The sequence below is a fragment of the Bombina bombina genome, chromosome 5, assembly GCF_027579735.1.
Source record: "Bombina bombina isolate aBomBom1 chromosome 5, aBomBom1.pri, whole genome shotgun sequence".
Lineage (NCBI taxonomy): Eukaryota > Metazoa > Chordata > Amphibia > Anura > Bombinatoridae > Bombina > Bombina bombina.
This window is the reverse complement of record NC_069503.1, coordinates 902,136,441-902,155,044: the sequence shown is the minus strand read 5'-3', so window position 1 is coordinate 902,155,044 and position 18,604 is coordinate 902,136,441. Positions and strand designations below refer to the sequence as shown.

At 38.3% G+C, this 18,604-nt stretch overlaps 1 protein-coding gene across 4 annotated transcripts in view; it reads right to left on the bottom strand.

Moving 5' to 3' along the window:
• The window catches only part of FAM110B (family with sequence similarity 110 member B), a 433,945-nt gene that overhangs the window by 156,938 nt on the left and 258,403 nt on the right, over nt 1-18,604 (bottom strand). The window contains exon 4 of one of the 4 annotated variants that reach the window (XR_008402594.1): nt 13,965-14,293. The exons of the other annotated variants lie outside the window; for them this stretch is intronic. The gene's annotated coding sequence lies outside the window, so the exon portion shown is untranslated. Of the gene's footprint in view, nt 1-13,964; nt 14,294-18,604 lie in introns of those variants that run through there. 4 annotated transcript variants of the gene reach the window in all.

Sequence of the window (18,604 nt, the reverse complement as noted above, 5' to 3'; positions counted from 1 at the left end):
GTCTCTTAGGTATAGGAAAAACGTCAGTACTCGCCGGTACCGCAAAGTATTTATCCAACCTACACAGTTTCTCTGGTATTGCAACAGTGTTACAATCGTTGAGAGCTGCTAAGACCTCCCCTAGTAGTACACGGAGGTTCTCCAATTTAAATTTAAAATTTGAAATATCTGAGTCCAATCTGTTTGGATCAGAACCGTCACCCACAGAATGAAGCTCTCCGTCCTCATGCTCTGCGAGCTGTGACGCAGTATCAGACATGGCCCTAGCATTGTCAGCGCACTCTGTTCTCACCCCAGAGTGATCACGCTTGCCTCTTAGTTCAGGTAATTTAGACAAAACTTCAGTCATAACAGTAGCCATATCTTGTAATGTTATCTGTAATGGCCGCCCAGATGTACTAGGCGCCAAAATATCACGCACCTCCCGGGCGGGAGATGCAGGTACTGTCGCGTGAGGCGAGTTAGTCGGCATAACTCTCCCCTCGCTGTTTGGTGAAATTTGTTCACATTGTACAGATTGACTTTTATTTAAAGTAGCATCAATACAGTTAGTACATAAATTTCTATTGGGCTCCACCTTGGCATTGGAACAAATGACACAGATATCTTCCTCTGAGTCAGACATGTTTAACACACTAGCAAGAAAACTTACAACTTGGTTATAATCTTTTTTAGCAAAAAAACGCACTGTGCCTCAAAGAGGTACTAACGATTAAATGACAGTTGAAATAATGAACTGAAAAACAGTTATTGCATCAAACTTTAAAACAACACAACTTTTAGCAAAGGTTTGTTCCCATTAGTAAAAAACAACACTAATTAAATTTGTACATAAGAAAACAAAACAACGTTTTTTTATACACAGTCACTATAAGAATTCTCACAGCTCTGCTGAGAGAATTTACCTCCCTTCAAAGAAGTTTGAAGACCCCTGAGATCTGTCAGAGATGAACCGGATCATGCAGGAAATATAAAAGTAGCTGACTGGAATTTTTTGATGCGTAGCAAAGAGCGCCAAAAACGGCCCCTCCCTCTCCCACACAGCAGTGAAGAGAAACGAAACTGTCACAAATAAAGCAAAAAACTGCCAAGTGGAAAATAATGCCCAAATATTTATTCACACAGTACCTCAGCAATGTAAACGATTCTACATTCCAGCAAAAACGTTTAACATGAGAATAGTTATTAAAAGGATTAGTGACCTTTAACACAGTAGTTCCGGTGAAATACCATCCCCAGAATACTGAAGTGTATACATACATGTCATTTTAACGGTATGGCAGGCTTTTCTCATCAATTCCATTCAGAAAATAAAAACTGCCACATACCTCAATGCAGATTCATCTGCCCGCTGTCCCCTGATCTGAAGCCTTTACCTCCCTCAGATGGTCGAGAACAGCAATATGATCTTAACGACTCCGGTTAAAATCATAGTAAAAAATCTCTGTCAGATTCTTCCTCAAACTCTGCCAGAGAAGTAATAACACGCTCCGGTGCTATTTTAAAATAACAAACTTTTGATTGAAGTCATAAAAACTAAGTATAATCACCATAGTCCTCTCACACATCCTATCTAGTCGTTGGGTGCAAGAGAATGACTGGGACTGACGTAGAGGGGAGGAGCTATATGCAGCTCTGCTGGGTGAATCCTCTTGCATTTCCTGTTGGGGAGGAGTTATATCCAGAAGTAATGATGACCCGTGGACTGATCACACATAACAGAAGAAAATAACTTTATGCTCGCAATGCTCTTTTTCAATTGTAAAATAAACATGACATAACATCATGGGCAGCTAAAAACTGGCGTACAGGTTACGATAGAGTGGTCTGATGACTTGTTCATGTGAGCCTGCACCGAAAGCGCTCCAAAGCTGTATACGCAGCTTGATAAATGGAGCCCAGTATATGAACTCATTTATTAAAGGGACATGAAATCCATGTTTGTCATTCATGATTCAGACAGAGCATGCACTTTTAAACAACTTTAAATAATGTATTTCTATTATCTAATTTGCTGTGTTCTCTTGGTATCCTTTGCTGAAAAGCATACCTAGGTAGGCTATGAGGTGGTGGGATCTACTTGCTGATTGGCGACTGCCTTGGCTTACAGATGTGGTCAGCTAACTCACAGTAGTGCACTGCTGCTCCTTTAACAAAGGATACCAACAGAATGAAGCAACGCTTGCAATAGAAATAAATTGGAAAGTTGTTTAAAAACATACGCTCTGTCTGAATCATGAACGGATTGTTTTGGGTTTCAAGTTTCTTTAAGCAACTCTCATAGTTTACTTCTAGGAAAGCACATTTTCATCATGTCCTAAAGAGATGTTTCTCAAGCTTTTGTGTAATATGATCCAACTTGAGGCAAAACGTGATAAAAGATATTTTACATGAATATACACTCTTATGTATTTATTTGTACTGTAATTTGGCAGCATGATGTCAGAATAGCTAAAAGATGAATCACTGCTCTAGAATTCAATAGATATCAAGGGGCAAAACCATCTGGGATAGCTCAGGTTTAGTCCTTTTTATAGTGTTACTTTAGTGTTATATGGTTATTTCATATTATGTTGTTTAACAGGGGTTAAACACAATAATAAGATACTGTAAGTAATAAAACCATTTTATTATTACACTAGAATTTCCATGTAAAGGTACAATAAATTCATTTTCTTATTCCACTAGTAAGTCCCTTTAAGTAACAAGTACAATTCAGTGTCCCTTTAAAGCATAGGGCATTTAGTATAAATCAATTGTATAGGACTCATTATCTAGCAAACTCGCCAAGTACAGTTTTTTCTGCTACAGTAAATCTTTTGTGAAAAGCTTTGAATATTTATTGGCATTGAACTATTGTTTGATATAACGGTGTGCTTAAAGGGACATGAAACAATTTTTTTCTTTCATGATTCAGATGGAGCATGTGATTTTGAACAACTTTCAATTTACTTCTATTATCTGATTTGTTTTGTTCTCTTGGTATCCTTCGTTGAAAATGATACCTAGGTAGGCTCAGGAGCTGCCGATTGGTGGCTGCACATATATGCCTCATGTTATTGGCTCCCAATGTGTTCAGCTAGCTCCCAGTAGTACATTGCTGCTCCTTCAACAAATTATACCAAGAGAATGAAGCCAATTCGATAATAGAAGTAAATTTGAAAATTGTGTAAAATTGTATTCTCTATCTGAATCATAATATTAAAAAAAATGGGTTTCATGTCCTTTTAACTCATTTAAAGTCAGCTCCAGAGCAGCAATGTGCTACTGGGAGGTTGCTGAACATATCTGGTGAGCCAATGACAAGAGGCATTTTTGCGTAACAACCAACAACTAGCTCCCATTAGTGCATTCCTGCTCCACAGAATACCTAGGTACACTTTTCAACAAAGGATTCCAAGTGAACAAATTACATTTGATAACAAACGTAACGACTCTAAAAATTGCAAGCTCTATCTGAGCCATGGAATTTTAATTTTAACTTATATCTCCTTTATACCAGTCTAGTATGAAGCCATTTCTTCATCTAATCCCTTGTAACTTTGCCAACAGCCGCCTATAACTAAAATGTTTTTTTTTCCTCTCACTTAAAGGGACAGTCAACCCAAAAATTACTGTAACTTATTTAGATTAGTTAATTAACGATCTTTACAGTAAACTGTAGCCCAATTTTCATCTAAATAAACTTTGGCAGAAGATAAACTTACAGATCTCATCTGTCCGTTTTGAAATGGCCGCCTGACCCCTCCTTCTCTGACGTCTCCCAAAAAGCTTGCACCAGTACAGGATCCTTTCCTCTCCTCTCGTCCCTGCGCGCTCCTGTGTCTCCCTTCATTCAGTGAGACACTCATATGGCAATTTCAGCTGTCTAGCTGTTCATACCCGGCACTCACTGCCTCTCATCCATGCTGTGCGCTGTGTGTTACAGAGAATGAGAGGCAGTGAGTGCCGGGCAGGCGGCGATGTGATGTGGGTCTGTGCCCTATAATTGTGTATGACTATCCGGCATATTAGCTGTGTGATTACTAGCACTGAACAGATATGTAGCGCATTCACTTGCCGGTGGGCTTGGAGGTCAATAAGCTTCTACCACTAGGATAAAAAAACAACAATGTGACCCTCTTATTTAACAGCTATACTAGTTACACTCGCACTAGCACCAAAGCATAGATTTTGCTGCCACAGCATTCAATCCTCTCCTGACATCCTTTGCGCGTAGTAGCGCCATTGTCTGGACAGACACGCAATCCGGATTCGTCCATCAGATGTTCGCAAGCTACTTCTTTCACAATCGATTTAGCTAACATCATAACACATGTGCACGCGATACACAACCGATCATATCTAGCCCAGACCAGACTAAGGTGATACTGATGTGCAACCGTGTAATCGGTACTACATAGCCGGTACTACACCATCCAATTGCAACAATGTATCAATAGGATGAGCATAATTGGTTTGCAATCTTTTTTAGTAGGGAGTATAGTTGCAATTGAATGGTGGCTGGGCAACATAATAACCACTACCATTGATACCATCACTGTCATCGCATGCAATATATCCATGAATAGTAATACAAAGCATAACAGAACCGTATTATAATGCAGTGTTTTGGACAAACCATTATTGCAATCTATTTACTTATAGGGCATCCATAATATCTAATCAATTATTTCACAAATAGCACAGCCTAAAGGAACTTTTTATCTGGTAGTCTATGTTTTATCCACCGACATGGTTGTAATAATATACCTCCACACTCCTGAGTGTTACCCCATCTACTTAAAAATTATAGATTTATGTGTGTCCACAAACAAGAGGTCTTATAATTGAAATTCACAATCCCTCTCAAAACTGATATGCGCTTCCCCGATAAGTTTGAAGCACACCTATAAGCACCTAAAATAAAAAAAAACAAGTGTCACTCTAACAGAGTCTTTCTAGGTTGAATATGATTGGTTGTGTGCCGAGTGCACATATGTTGTAATGTTAGCTAAATCGTTATCAGATTGGCACATACACATGTTTATTAGTACCACACTCACAGTTATACATAAGTATCACACTAACAGCTTCTGTCTATATGTTAAAATATCAGCCAAATCACTGTCTAGCTGGTACATATACACGGCTATGTAGTACCGATTACACGGTTGCACATCAGTATCACCTTAGTCTGGTCTGGGCTAGATATGATCGGTTGTGTATCGCGTGCACATGTGTTATGATGTTAGCTAAATCGATTGTGAAAGAAGCAGCTTGTGCACATATGATGGACGAATCCGGATTGCGTGTCTGTCCAGACAATGGCACTACTACGCGCAAAGGATGTCAGGAGAGGCTTGAGGATTGAATGCTGTGGCAGCAAAATCTATGCTTTGGTGCTAGTGCGAGTGTAACTAGTATAGCTGTTAAATAAGAAGGTCACATTGTTGTTTTTTTATCCCACTGGTAGAAGCTTATTGGCCTCCAAGCCCACCGGCAAGTGAATGCGCTACATATCTGTTCATTGCTAGTAATCACACAGCTAATATGCCGGATAGTCAAACACAATTATAGGGCACAGACCCACATCACATCGCCGCCTGCCCGGCACTCACTGCCTCTCATTCTCTGTAACACACAGCGCACAGCATGGATGAGAGGCAGTGAGTGCCGGGTATGAACAGCTAGAGAGCTGAAATTGCCATATGAGTGTCTCACTGAATGAAGGGAGACACAGAAGCGCGCAGGGACGAGAGGAAAGGATCCTGTACTAGTGCAAGCTTTTGGGAGACGTCAGAGAAGGAGGGGTCAGGCGGCCATTTCAAAACGGCCAGATGAGATCAGTAAGTTTATTTTCTGCCAAAGTTTATTTAGATGAAAATTGGGCTACAGTTTACTGTAAAGATCGTTAATTAACTAATATAAATAAGTTACAGTAATTTTTGGGTTGACTGTTCCTTTAAAGCTGGGTATTACAGCCAATCAGAAGCTATAACCCCCTGCTCCATTAGACTCAGCAAGCTCCATGATTCTCTGATGCCTTAAAGTGAGTGATTGGTTTAGCTGCATCTGTGAGACTCACCACAGAACGGAGGGAATCAGGTATAAATATAATACCCTTAACCTTAAAGGAACACTAAACTTAACATTTTTCTTTCATAATTTAGATAGAGAATAGAATTTTAAACAGAGTTCCAATTTACTTCTATTATCTATTTTGCTTCATTTTTTAGATATCCTTTGTTGAAGAAATAGCAATGCACATGGGTGAGCCAATCACACGAGACATCTATGTGCAGCAAGCAATCAGCAGCTACTGAGCCTATCTAGATATGCTTTTCAGCAAAAAATATCAGGAGAATAAAACAAATTGGATAATAGAAGTAAATTAGAAAGTTGTTTAAAATTGCATGCTCTTTCTAAATCATGAAAGAAAAAATGCGGGTTTCATGTCCCTTTAAAACTACCAGGAATGGAACTGGGTTAGCGGAGTATTCACCTGAGCTGTGGGAGAGTAGTAGCGGAGGGAGCCACAGATATGCTGGGACTCGGCGTGGGAGTCCCAGCAAATCTCCAAAGCAGCCATCTTTGGTGTCTTACCTGACCCCAGCGGTATGTGAGGAAATGGAACATTCTGGTCTTGTACTGTCAGTTTCCTGTTTTACTTATCGCTCCATTTTTAAACTTGACTGTTGTACCGGAGCAACAACATAAGCCTTTCCAAGCTGCCTCCTCCCTGGAAGTCAGTCCGTTTATTCTTTTATTGCAAGTACTGTAAGTTTGCCCTCCCTTCACTGCATGCTGCTTTATTTAATACTATTGGTAGTACTAGCAGTAAGTGTCTATCACTGTTCTACGTTATCAGCAGCTAATACAGAGGGATTATATGAGTTCCTGTGACACTGGCTACCGAGAGCCTCTCTCTGACGTGCATAATATTGCACTACGTAGAACAGCTATAGGCACTGACTGCTGGTACTACCAATATTATTAAACAAAGCAGCATGCAGTGAAGGGTGGAGCAAACTTACAGTACTTGCAATAAAAGAATAAACGCACGGACATACAGGGGAGGAGGCGGCTTTGGAAGGCTTATGTTGTGGCTCCAGTACAACAGTCAAGTTTAAAAACGGAGCAATGAGTAAAACAGAAAACTGACAGCACAAGACTAGAGTGTTCCATTTTCTCACATACCGAAGCAAGCCAGGGAAAACGGCACTAACTGAAATCCCCTACCCATGACTTCGCTGAACCGGAATCGATTCAGATCTTCACTGCATCGATGCAGAATCGTTCACTGCTGCATCGTGATGACGATTATTTTCAACATCCCTAGTCTATAGGTGCACAAAGTCTGGCTTCTGACTGGCTTTACTGTCTATCTTTAAAGCAGGGTGGATAAAAATCAATGATTTAAGAAAGAAATAAAAAAACGGATTTCTTTATTTAAATCAGATTTTTTTTTTAATGTAAACTGGATTTTTTTTATTTAAATAGGATTGTATAAAATAAAACCTAAAGATAGTTTTCTAAAGTATATTAAATATAACAATGTTGGTTGGGCAAAGTTGGGGAATGGATAGTAAAGACGTTATCTATCTTTTTAACAATAAAAATCAAGTAAACTGTCCCTTTACGGAAATTAATATTTTTTTCCTTACAATAAATTAGACATGAAACATTGATCAAATTGAATGATTAACCTAATAAACTGCAGATAGACCAACCCCCATAATTATCTATGTATTTCTAATGGTATATAACTAAATCAGTCATTTTCTGAAATAATTGGAAAAATAATCTGAAAAGTTATAATTCTACAAATGAAACCTTTATATAGAAAACCTTAATATAGAAAACCATGATTTAAATTGAGGCTGACTATTGATTTAAATTGCGATTAAATCAGATTTAATTTATATCAAACCCCTCCTGCTTTAAATAGAAAAAAAAAACTAAAATCAATCAGGTTATGGGTGAGAGGTGACAAACTGCCTTCACAATAGAGCAGTTTTTAGTATACACAAAAGCGGAGTACAATACATTAAATTATTTACATAATCTAGAGCATGTAATTTGATAACTACTGACCCTGCGTCTCTGTATTTAACCCCCACAAGGGTAGGGGGAACTGGTTAAACACATAGTTAAAGTACTGCAGATAACTTCTGGACCCAAGCAGACACAGGATGTGAGCCAATCGGTTTAGTATTACTGGGCAAACCAGATTTATTTTAGATGTAATTTGGCTGGGTTACTGAAAAAATGTTGCCCAGAATAATTATGCACTCTAATCTTTTAAGAATGAATTCACAAATAGCAACCATGATCCTACAAAAAATAATCTTAAAAAGGGACATTAAACACTATGAGATGGTAATATAAAATGATAAATTGTATATATAAAAAAATTCTACAATATACTTTATTTATTTTGTCCCGTTTTCCTGTAATTCCTTTTTGAAATTGTTAGCTTTTCAGTTCCAGAATTCTGATATATTCCACACAGCCATTGGCTGCACATTCTAGTAACCTATTTATAACTGTCCCTGATTGGCCACAGCAGAGAACGTAACCTAAGTTACAACATGGCAGCTCCCATTGTTTTATAGACACTAAAACTTTACACTTGTTTTGTCAATATTTAAACGGCTAATGAAACTTTTTAAAAAATACATCTACATGTTATTCCAAACTAATCTTTTCTTTTAATGCATCATTCTATCTAGCATTTATTTAGTGTTTAATGTCCCTTTAATGTCATTTTATTAGTTCAGCTTCTCACAGGTATTCCAGCTAGACTAAGTTGGTATTTTCTTAACAGTTTATTCTCTGAAATCACAGTTTAATAGCATTGAAAACAGGCTGGGGTTTCAGAACCTTTGTAAGCTGACCAATTATTCACCAGTGTAAAAGCCTGAAATGATCACACAAATACATTCTCATATTTATGAATCACTTACCCACTGAACATTTGCTAATGGTAAATAATTTGTCACTCAGATTTAAAGATATTTCTGGTAGCAGTTTTTGCATTTTCTACACTTCTGAGACAATAAAGAGGCACATATGGATGAGCAATAGGAATATATTACACTGATTAATTATACCATTGTTCTTTGCTGTACTTTGTGCAGGGGAAGGCTCCTATTACTTTGTACACCATAAGTCTAATGATTCACTGGAAAACAGCATTGTTACCAGTCAAAAAGCCTCCACATTAACAAGTTTCAAAATGATGACACATACTGATATGTTTGACTTATAACATTCTAAATTGTGCTGTGTATAAAACTTGTATGTAAAACTGGAACATAACTTATTATAAATCATGATGTGTTGAATAGGCTCTTGAATCAAAAACTAAACATACTATGTGGACCTCACTCTGCATTTCCTGCCCCATTACTTAAAGGGACACTAAACCCACATTTTTTCTTTCATGATTCAGATAGAGCAGTGTTTCCCAACCGCGGTCCTCAAGTACCCCCAACAGGCTTGGTTTTTATTATAGCTGAACCAGTGCACAGGAGAAATAATCAGCTGATAGATGAGAGCAGGTTGGTTACTGATCAGCTGATTACTTCACTTGTGCACTGGTTCAGCTATAATGAAAACCAGGACTGTTGGGGGTACTTGGGAAACACTGAGATATAGCATGCAATTTTAAGAAATTTTCTAATTTACTCCTATTATCAATTTTTCTTCATTCTCTTGCTATCTTTATTTGAAAAGCAAGAATGTAAGATTAGAAGCCGGCCCATTTTTCGTTCACAACCTGGGTTGTCCTTGCTGACTGGACAGCAGCAATAAACAAGTGCTGTCCAGTGTCCTGAACAAAACTTGGCTGGCTCCTTAGCTTAGATGCCTTCTTTTTCAAATAAAGACAGCAAGAGAACGAAGAAAATTGATAATAGGAGTAAATTAGAAAGTTGCATGCTCTATCTGAATCACAAAAGAAAAAAATTGGGTTTAGTATCCCTTTAATAAGTGCTGTGAAAATGTATCAAAATGTGAAACTTCATTTTTAATAATGTGCATTACATATGGTATTTGCAGTTACGTATTTTTCGCTTCATAAGACGCACCTGACCATAAGACGCACCTAGTTTTTAGAGGAGGAAAACAAGAAAAATAATATTCTGAATCAAATGGTGTAGTGAACTATTTAATAAACTAACAGAATAATAGAAATAAGTGCATACAATTATTTGACCCAATTCATATAGAGCAGCAATCTATTATGTCAAAGTAAGTGAAGTGAAAAACTTTTTTGCAAACCAAATTAGAGCTGTAACTTTTTACCCCATAAATAGCTGTAGGCAGCAAATATAGCAGTAATTCTAGAGCCATAAGGAATAAGACAAAACCAACAGGATCAAAGGTTATCATATCTATCTGAAGCCCAGGCTTTGTGTTCCCATCAGACCTCTTGTAGTGACAAGGGGCAGCTGATGATGGCTTACCATACTGATGAGAAGGTCTGAGTATAACTCTGACACTGATCCTCTGCACGTTACAGACTGAAGTGCTGGGCCGTAAGTCAAAACTGAATAGAGCACACATTGCCGGTCTCCAGTATATGCGATCTCGCCAGTCACCATCTGCCACAGGGTTACTGCAAAGGAGTAAATGTCCGCCTTTACCGTGACCGGCTCTTTTCTTAGCAACTCCGGGGCTCGGTGCGTGTAGGTGCCTCCCAGGTGGCGGAGTTGGGTGCAGCACAGGTTGTCTTCTTTGTCCTGCAAGCGCTGCGAGCAGCCGAAGTCTCCAATCTTGCACAGGTCTCCCGAAGCCAGTAGCACATTGGCCGGTTTGAGATCTAAGCACAATCCATCTGCAACTCCCAGTCAATGTTACACCAGGCGGGGAGGGAGGCTCCAGGGCACACACAAATTCGGTCCATAAGACGCACAGACATTTCCCCTTACTTTTGAGGGGGGAAAAAAGTGAGTCTTATGGAGCGAAAAAATACGGTAATTTTATAAAAATATCTTGTTTGTCACATTGGACTTGATTTATCAAGCCTTCCCCTCCCCTACAACTGCAGGTTCTCACACGAGAACCTGCAGTCTGTATTGATCAAGCAGTGGTCATCAGACCGCTGGTTCCTACCCTCTTCTCCCCCTCTTAGGTGGAGGATTTCCATCTCCTCTTTTTCGTCCGACCAGGGAGATTGAAAGCTCCTGCCTGCACGTGATTGGCTGTGCACGAGTCGGTGGGCTGTGTCGCACGTGAGGCAAAAAAAGCGCTTGCATGCAATGGTAAATTCTGGCAGCGGTTATGTACGCCCTTACTTGATAAATCAAGCCCATTATGCCTATCTCTAATTGCCATCTTACACTATCTATATTCTCTTGCATTGTCCTTGAACTCATTTTAAGTTGAGAGAATATAGATAGTGAATAGTGTTAGTCGATGAGCCAATCAAGAGCTGCATATTTATGTATGCAATGCTATATATATGGCAGATCTAGTAGGGCAGACATTTAAATTGATTTGCGGCAAAAATTACATCCTATGAAAATGCCAGATTTTAAGTCACTAAGCTCTTCAGAGTGACCCATTTTACTGCCAATGTTTGTCTATGGAGAATTCATGGCTATGCGCTGGATTTTATGCACATAGCCATAATAGGTGTGGCTGGGGTGTCCACAAACTTTTGACCAAATAGTGTGTGTGTGTTTATATACTATATATAAAAATCACAAAGGATCTGCACTCACATAAAGCAATAATAAACCATCAGCATGTCAGGAACGGTGTCTTTATAGCATAAATTAGTGGGATCAGCACTCACAGTATTTAAAAAAAAAAAATGAAATGATTTATTCCATAAAGAGAAAAACTAATGTTTTGGAGGAGCACCCTAAAATGTAAAAAAAAAAAAAAAAAAAAAAAAGCCTACATGTTTTTAATTATGTAGTTTCAAGTGGGGACTTGTTAAAGGACCATTAAACTTGACATTTCAACAACACAAAAAATGTTTCGCTATTGCAAGTGAAATATTATTGCAACATACATTCATTATTTATTTTGCAGCCCTTTGTAGTAAAATACATCTAAAAAATGTTTTTTTTTCACTTTCTCCCAGGGAGGCTTGGGTTAATACTTTAAGGCAATTCATGTGAGCTTTTGATTACTTTCCCTCCCTCGCTAAGCGTCCATGGTGTTGCATGCTTTTAAAAGGTAGATTATCAGTTTTGCATCAACAATCATGATAAGCAAATCATTATTTGCAATAGTAACCAAATTGAATCAGTTCAAAACAACTTAAAGGGACACTGAACCCAATTTTTTTCTTTTGAGATTCATATAGAGCATGCAATTTTAAGCAACTTTCTAATTTACTCCTAATATCAAATTTTCTTCGTTCTGTTGCTATCTTTATTTGAAAAAGGCATCTAAGCTAAGGAACCAGACAATTTTTGGTTCAGACCCTGGACAGCACTTGTTTATTGGTGCTGTCCAATCAGCAAGGACAACCCAGGTTGTTCACCAAAAATGGGCAGGCATCTAAACTTACATTCTTGCTTTTCAAATAAAGATACCAAGAGAATGAAGAAAATTTGCTAGTAGGAGTAAATTAGAAAGTTGCTTAAAATTACATGCGCCATATGAATCACAAAAGAAAAAATTTGGGTTCAGTGTCCCTTTAAGGGAATAAAAGAGTGCAGGCTATCCCAGTGCAAACAGTTTGTGCTATATCGGAATATTAGTTTGTGATTGGTTAGCAGGGGTTCTTTTTGTTATGACGGACAGGGAAACCAGTGAAAAGAACAGACATAAAACAATATACTTATTTGACAAAATAAAGCTGTAGTTTTCATTGCAAAATTATTTCTTTATATAAAGGTTTATAATCATGTAGTTTACCAGTTGTGTCTAGTGTCCCTAGTCTACTTAATACAATACTTCCATGTCTCTTCAATCTGAATATCTTTCTATCTTTATTAGGTTGTATAATCTACAAATATATAATCAAACCACAATGAAATAGCACTTACTGTGAATTTCAAATGTATTATTTTTTTTCTGGCAAATTTCAGTTCATTCCATTTTCCCTCTGCCTGTATAATGTGACAACCATCAGCCAATCACAAAACACATATACATATATACTGTGCATTTTTGCACATTCTCAGTAGGAGTGTGCATATAAAGAGATTGTGCACTTGATTGTGTGTCTTGATAATGGAAGTAAATTGAAAAACTTTTTTTAAAAAGTCAATGATCTATCTGAATCATGCAAGTTGAATTTTAAATTTAGTGTCCCTTTAAGGAATTTCAAATTACATGGAAGTAAAGTATTAACTTGAATGCATTACTCCCATCCCTGGAGGGGAAGGAAGGGGAGGGATCAATACGATGAGAGAGGGAGGGTTCCACTACACTACAGGGAGGTGAGAGGGGGCCCTACAGTATGATCGCTTTGGATGGAGCAGGTGAGGAGGGTAAGGGGGAATTGCTACACTACAGAAAGGTTTTAAATTAATTTTAAAAATTAATAAATAACATTTTATAAACTGGGAGGGATCAGGTGGGAGGATAATACCCACATTATTTTACTATAACCCTCATCAGCCATTAATCTCTTCACTGATGGGAATTACAGATGTGTGATGCGCAGCTGCAATTAGCGGCCTTCTAATTTCTGAAAAACAATAGTCATGCTTGCCTGCTATTTCTGAACAGAGGGGACACCAGTGAAGTTTTTATAATGACTTATCTTATCACTGCAGTAGTTGTGTGTAAATAATTTCAGTGAGAAACCCAAAGTTAGTGAAAAAGTTAATGATTTTCTTAATATGATTGCATATATGTTTTTGATAAGTAAATAAAAAAAACAAGGTTCTATTTCTGTTTAAATGGAATGATAGCAAAAATGCTACAAATTCTCTGGTACTTTGGGCAAGTTTTTCTTTAAAATTCCCGGTCCTTAAGGAGTTCACATTTTCTATGGAATTGGAATTAACAAATTTACTTCAATCCATCATTTCCCCTTTAATTACACAGCCAGGATACACATTTTGGCATTTTCTTTACATATTAATACAAATTTGGGTGTTAAAGAACTGATCTGTGTTCCTCTGATTTTATTTTAGAAACAAATGCGAGTATGTTAAACATCTTGGGTCACTTAAAGTTCAAAGTTACTGATTTCAGATCAAAGAATCTCTTCTTAGTCTTCTTAGCTGCATATTGTTCTTATAAAAAATATTTTTCTTTTCCTTGTGAATTTGACACTTTGTCATTAGATTTTATTACCATGTTGAAAAACATAGAAAAGACTCGAACACTGCAGTGCCTAGAGGAAGACGGTACAGTTATATTAGACATGATGCAATATTTACATATATGAAGACACTGTGGTTTGCATTGTTATTATCAGATTTGTTGTAAATATAATGTAGCCATACTATTCACCAAATGCCCATACCAACTAACAGGATTATTAATCATTTCCATACAAAATGTATGTTGCATGAACTGTATATTTCAAATGTACTGTTCTTTGTAATCCCTCCATCTTGTACACTAAAAACAAAAACATTCATCGATATAATAAAACAGTATTAGACAGCCTTATACTTGTGGACCCTTTAATAGTTTATATAATGAAGTATTTTGCAGCACTTTTCAACATCATACATTTGCACAGACAGGTTTGCCAGATGACTTTCTGGACTGGGAGGTCTAGCCTGAGCGATGGTGACTTGTAGATGAAGTTGCAGGTATTCTGCGGACATAGCCATGAATGGCTAAGCAGTTGTATTCTTAATTATGTTTTTCTTTAGTTACCACAAACTATATAAGTTTGCATATACTCTTATGATGAACACGGTCATCCAAACCAGTAGCTCTTGACTGGAGATTGCTTAAGGGTGGGTATGAGGACTTTCAGAAACTTACTGAAGAACTGTAATATCATGAGGAGGTAAACAGGACAATAAACTGCTGGACACTCTCAATCTGTTTTACCGCCCTCTATCCCTTAACTGGAGGTACTTCTATACACCAAGACTTATTCCAAATTGATTGGGATGTGGGATATAAGGGTCATGTTTTATGCATAACTGATGTATCATCATTGTAAATGTGTGATACTACCATGTTAATAAAAAATATTTCAACATAAAATGTTTTCCACTATATGATTATTTCTAACCAGAAGTGAGCAGAGATGGGCAGATCCTGGCCTGCCCGGGTCAGATACTAGGTGGCCAATTAAAGGGCTGCATAGGGAGATAAATAAGAGGAGGGAGGAACAGCCAAACAGAGCTCAGGACAACCCAACACATTTTAGGATGATAGGGATTTCTGCACCGCAACACCCATTAAACGTACAAGTTCTCTACTCAGAAAGGGTCTCATACCATGGAATGAATATCGTGCACCTAGGTAGACTGCTATGGAATATGGAAAGCACTGTTCATTTTAAGCAGATCTACATAAAATCATTTGCATATGATGGTTAATTTTAAATTGTGTTTTCAACTACACAGTAGCAATGATCATCCCTTCTATAAAAATGTATTGTGTGTTTTATGAATCTTATCACTAAACACCATGTTTTTTTAACAATTCAGAAAATAAAAAAAATCTTTTTTTTGCTGTTTTAGTATCAGGCATTATGATTCAATCTGAATAAAATGAATGCAAATCCTATTCACAGATGAATCACTTCTAATTCCAGTTCTGAATCATTTTTTAAGACGTGCTCAACATCAATTTAAGTGATTTCTTTCTGCACAGAATCTTATTTTTTTATCATGCAGATTATATTCATAAGATATGTAGATAGGAATTTCTTGCTTTAAAAGTTGAACCCTGCCCTTCTCAAAAGTCGTGTTCATTTTCTATTCCCTTTGAATATGCCCAAATACTTATGCTTCTATCAGGTAATCAATGTTGTCAAGGTGATCGGCTGATTGAGATCAGGCCGTTTGCTTACATTACTAAAAAAGACACCTGATTCTTCTTTCAAGATGTATGCGTGTCATTTTATATTGGTGTCAAATTGGTGGGTGAATATGAATTTAAAGGGACAGTAAAGCCTAAAAAATTTAATTATGCTTACCTGATGATTTAATTTCCATCGTTGGGAGGAGAGTCCACGGCTTCATTCATTACTTTTGGGAAATAAGAACCTGGCCACCAGGAGGAGGCAAAGACACCCTAGCCAAAGGCTTAAATACCTCCCCCACTTCCCTCATCCCCCAGTCATTCTGCAGAGATAACAAGGAACAGTAGAAGAAATATCAGGGTATAAAATGGTGCCAGAAGAAAAAAAATAAATTTAGGTCCACCCACCGGAGCAACGGGCGGGAGCCGTGGACTCTCCTCCCCACAATGGAAATGAAACAGACCCCAATTATTTGCTGCTTGCTACAGCTTGATGCGGGCCACTACACGAGGTAGAAGTGGCAACGGTGGAACAATGTAAAATAGGTTGAACTTCCAAGGTACCACCAAGGCATCTATCACCTCTGCATGGGGATCCCTGGACCGCGATCCGTATCTGGGTAGCTTGCAATTGAGTCTGCACGCCATGAGATCTATCTCCAGAGTCCCCCATTCGTGACATCCGTGGTCACAATCTCCCAGGACGGTCTCAGGAAGGATGTCCCTTGGGACAGTTGTTCCGGACGGATCCACCAAGAAAGGGATTCCCTCATCCGATCGTCCAGAGAAATCTGTTGGGATAGATCTGTATGATCGTCGTTCCACTGTATCAACATGCACAACTGAAGAGCTCTGAGATGGAATCTGGCAAATGGAATGACATTGATGCTGGATACCATGATCCCAATCACCTCCATACTCTGAGCCACAGAGGGACTGGAGTAGGACTGAAGGGCAAGACAGGCGGACACAATCTTCCTGCGTCGCTGATCTGTGAGAAATAGTCTCATGGCTATAGAATCTATTATTGTCCCCAGGAACTCTTCCCTGTTGCTGGGAAACAGGGAGCTCTTTCCTGAGTTTATCTTCCAACCGTGACACTGGAGCAAAAGCAGAAGGGCCCTTGAATAGTCCTCTGCGAGACTTAACAACGGCGTCTGGACTAGGATATCATCCAGATAGGGCGCGCAGCAATGCCTCTGGACCTGGCTACTGCAAGCAGTGCTCCCAAAACCTTCATGAAAACTCTCAGGGCCGTCGCCAGACCAAAGGGAAGGGCCACAAATTGGTAATGTTGATCCAGAAATGCGAATCTCAGGAACCTGAAGTGATCCCTGTGGATTAGCACATGAAGGTAGGCATCCTTCAAGTCTATTGTTGTCATGAACTGACCCTCTTGAACTAGGGGCAGAATAGATCTGATCGTTTCCATTTTGAACGATGGAACAGCCAGAAACTTGTTTAAAAGGACATTATACACTCAAAAAAATATGGGCTATTTAAATAAAGCATTCCAAGAAGATAAAGTTTGTAATTGACATATATTATTAATTTTTCTGCTAAAGCCCCTAAAAATGATTTTAAAGTTTCTAGTCCTCTGACTGCATATGAATACGTGTGTACAACCTAATAGCTACAAAGCAAGGCTTTTTACTACACTCCAAAAACTAGAAAGTTTATAGACAGCCCCCATGCTGGAGCTGTCTGTGTAATTGATAATGCATTTCAATTACAATCCCCTCACCTGCACTAATCAGTTTCTCCCTAACTGTTTACACTGGGCATGGATCTCACTCCCCTCCTGTCCTCACCAAAGCATTTTGTAGACACGATGTGAATGTTTCACTCACAGCTCTGTGAAATATGACCCTACAATCGTTTTGCAGAGCTGCTTGTAAAGTATTTAGAATGCCGTAGTGAGGACAGAGGTGGACTGGGGTCTCTCCAGGAAGAGTTTTGTGAGATTGCCAAAGTATTCTGGAGGTGATTGGATGCAGAAAGACCTGGGAAGGGGAATGCTTTTTGAACCTGCCTCTTATGTGACAGGATGTTTTTATAACAGCAAGTAATGTGTGCCCTGCATGTGTTAGAGGCATCCACACTAAACTCACAATCCCGGCTATAAGCGGAAGACAAGTCAGTGTATATGAGCACAAACGCATTCAACTTAACAGGTTTTCCTATATACAGTTGTGCTCATAAGTTTACATAGCCTGGCAGAATTTATGATTTCTTGGCCATTTTTCAGAGAATATAAATAACACAAAAACTTTTCTTTTACTCATGGTTAGTGTTTGGCTGAAGCCATTTATTATCAATCAACTGTGTTTACTCTTTTCAAATCATAATGACAATAGAAACTACCCAAATGACCCTGATCAAAAGTTTACATACCCTGGTGATTTAGGCCTGATAACATGCACACAAGTTGACAAAACAGGGTTTGAATGGCTATTAAAGGTAACCATCCTCACCTGTGATCTGTTTGCTTGTAATTATTGTGTGTGTATAAAAGGTCAATGAGTTTCTGGACTCCTGACAGACCCTTGCATCTTTCATCCAGTGCTACACTGATGTTTCTGGATTCTGAGTCATGGGGAAAGAAAAAGAATTGTCAAAGGATCTGTGGGAAAAAGGTAGTGGAACTGTATAAAACAGGAAAGGGAAATACAAAGATATCCAAGGAATTGAGAATGCAAATCAGCAGTGTTCA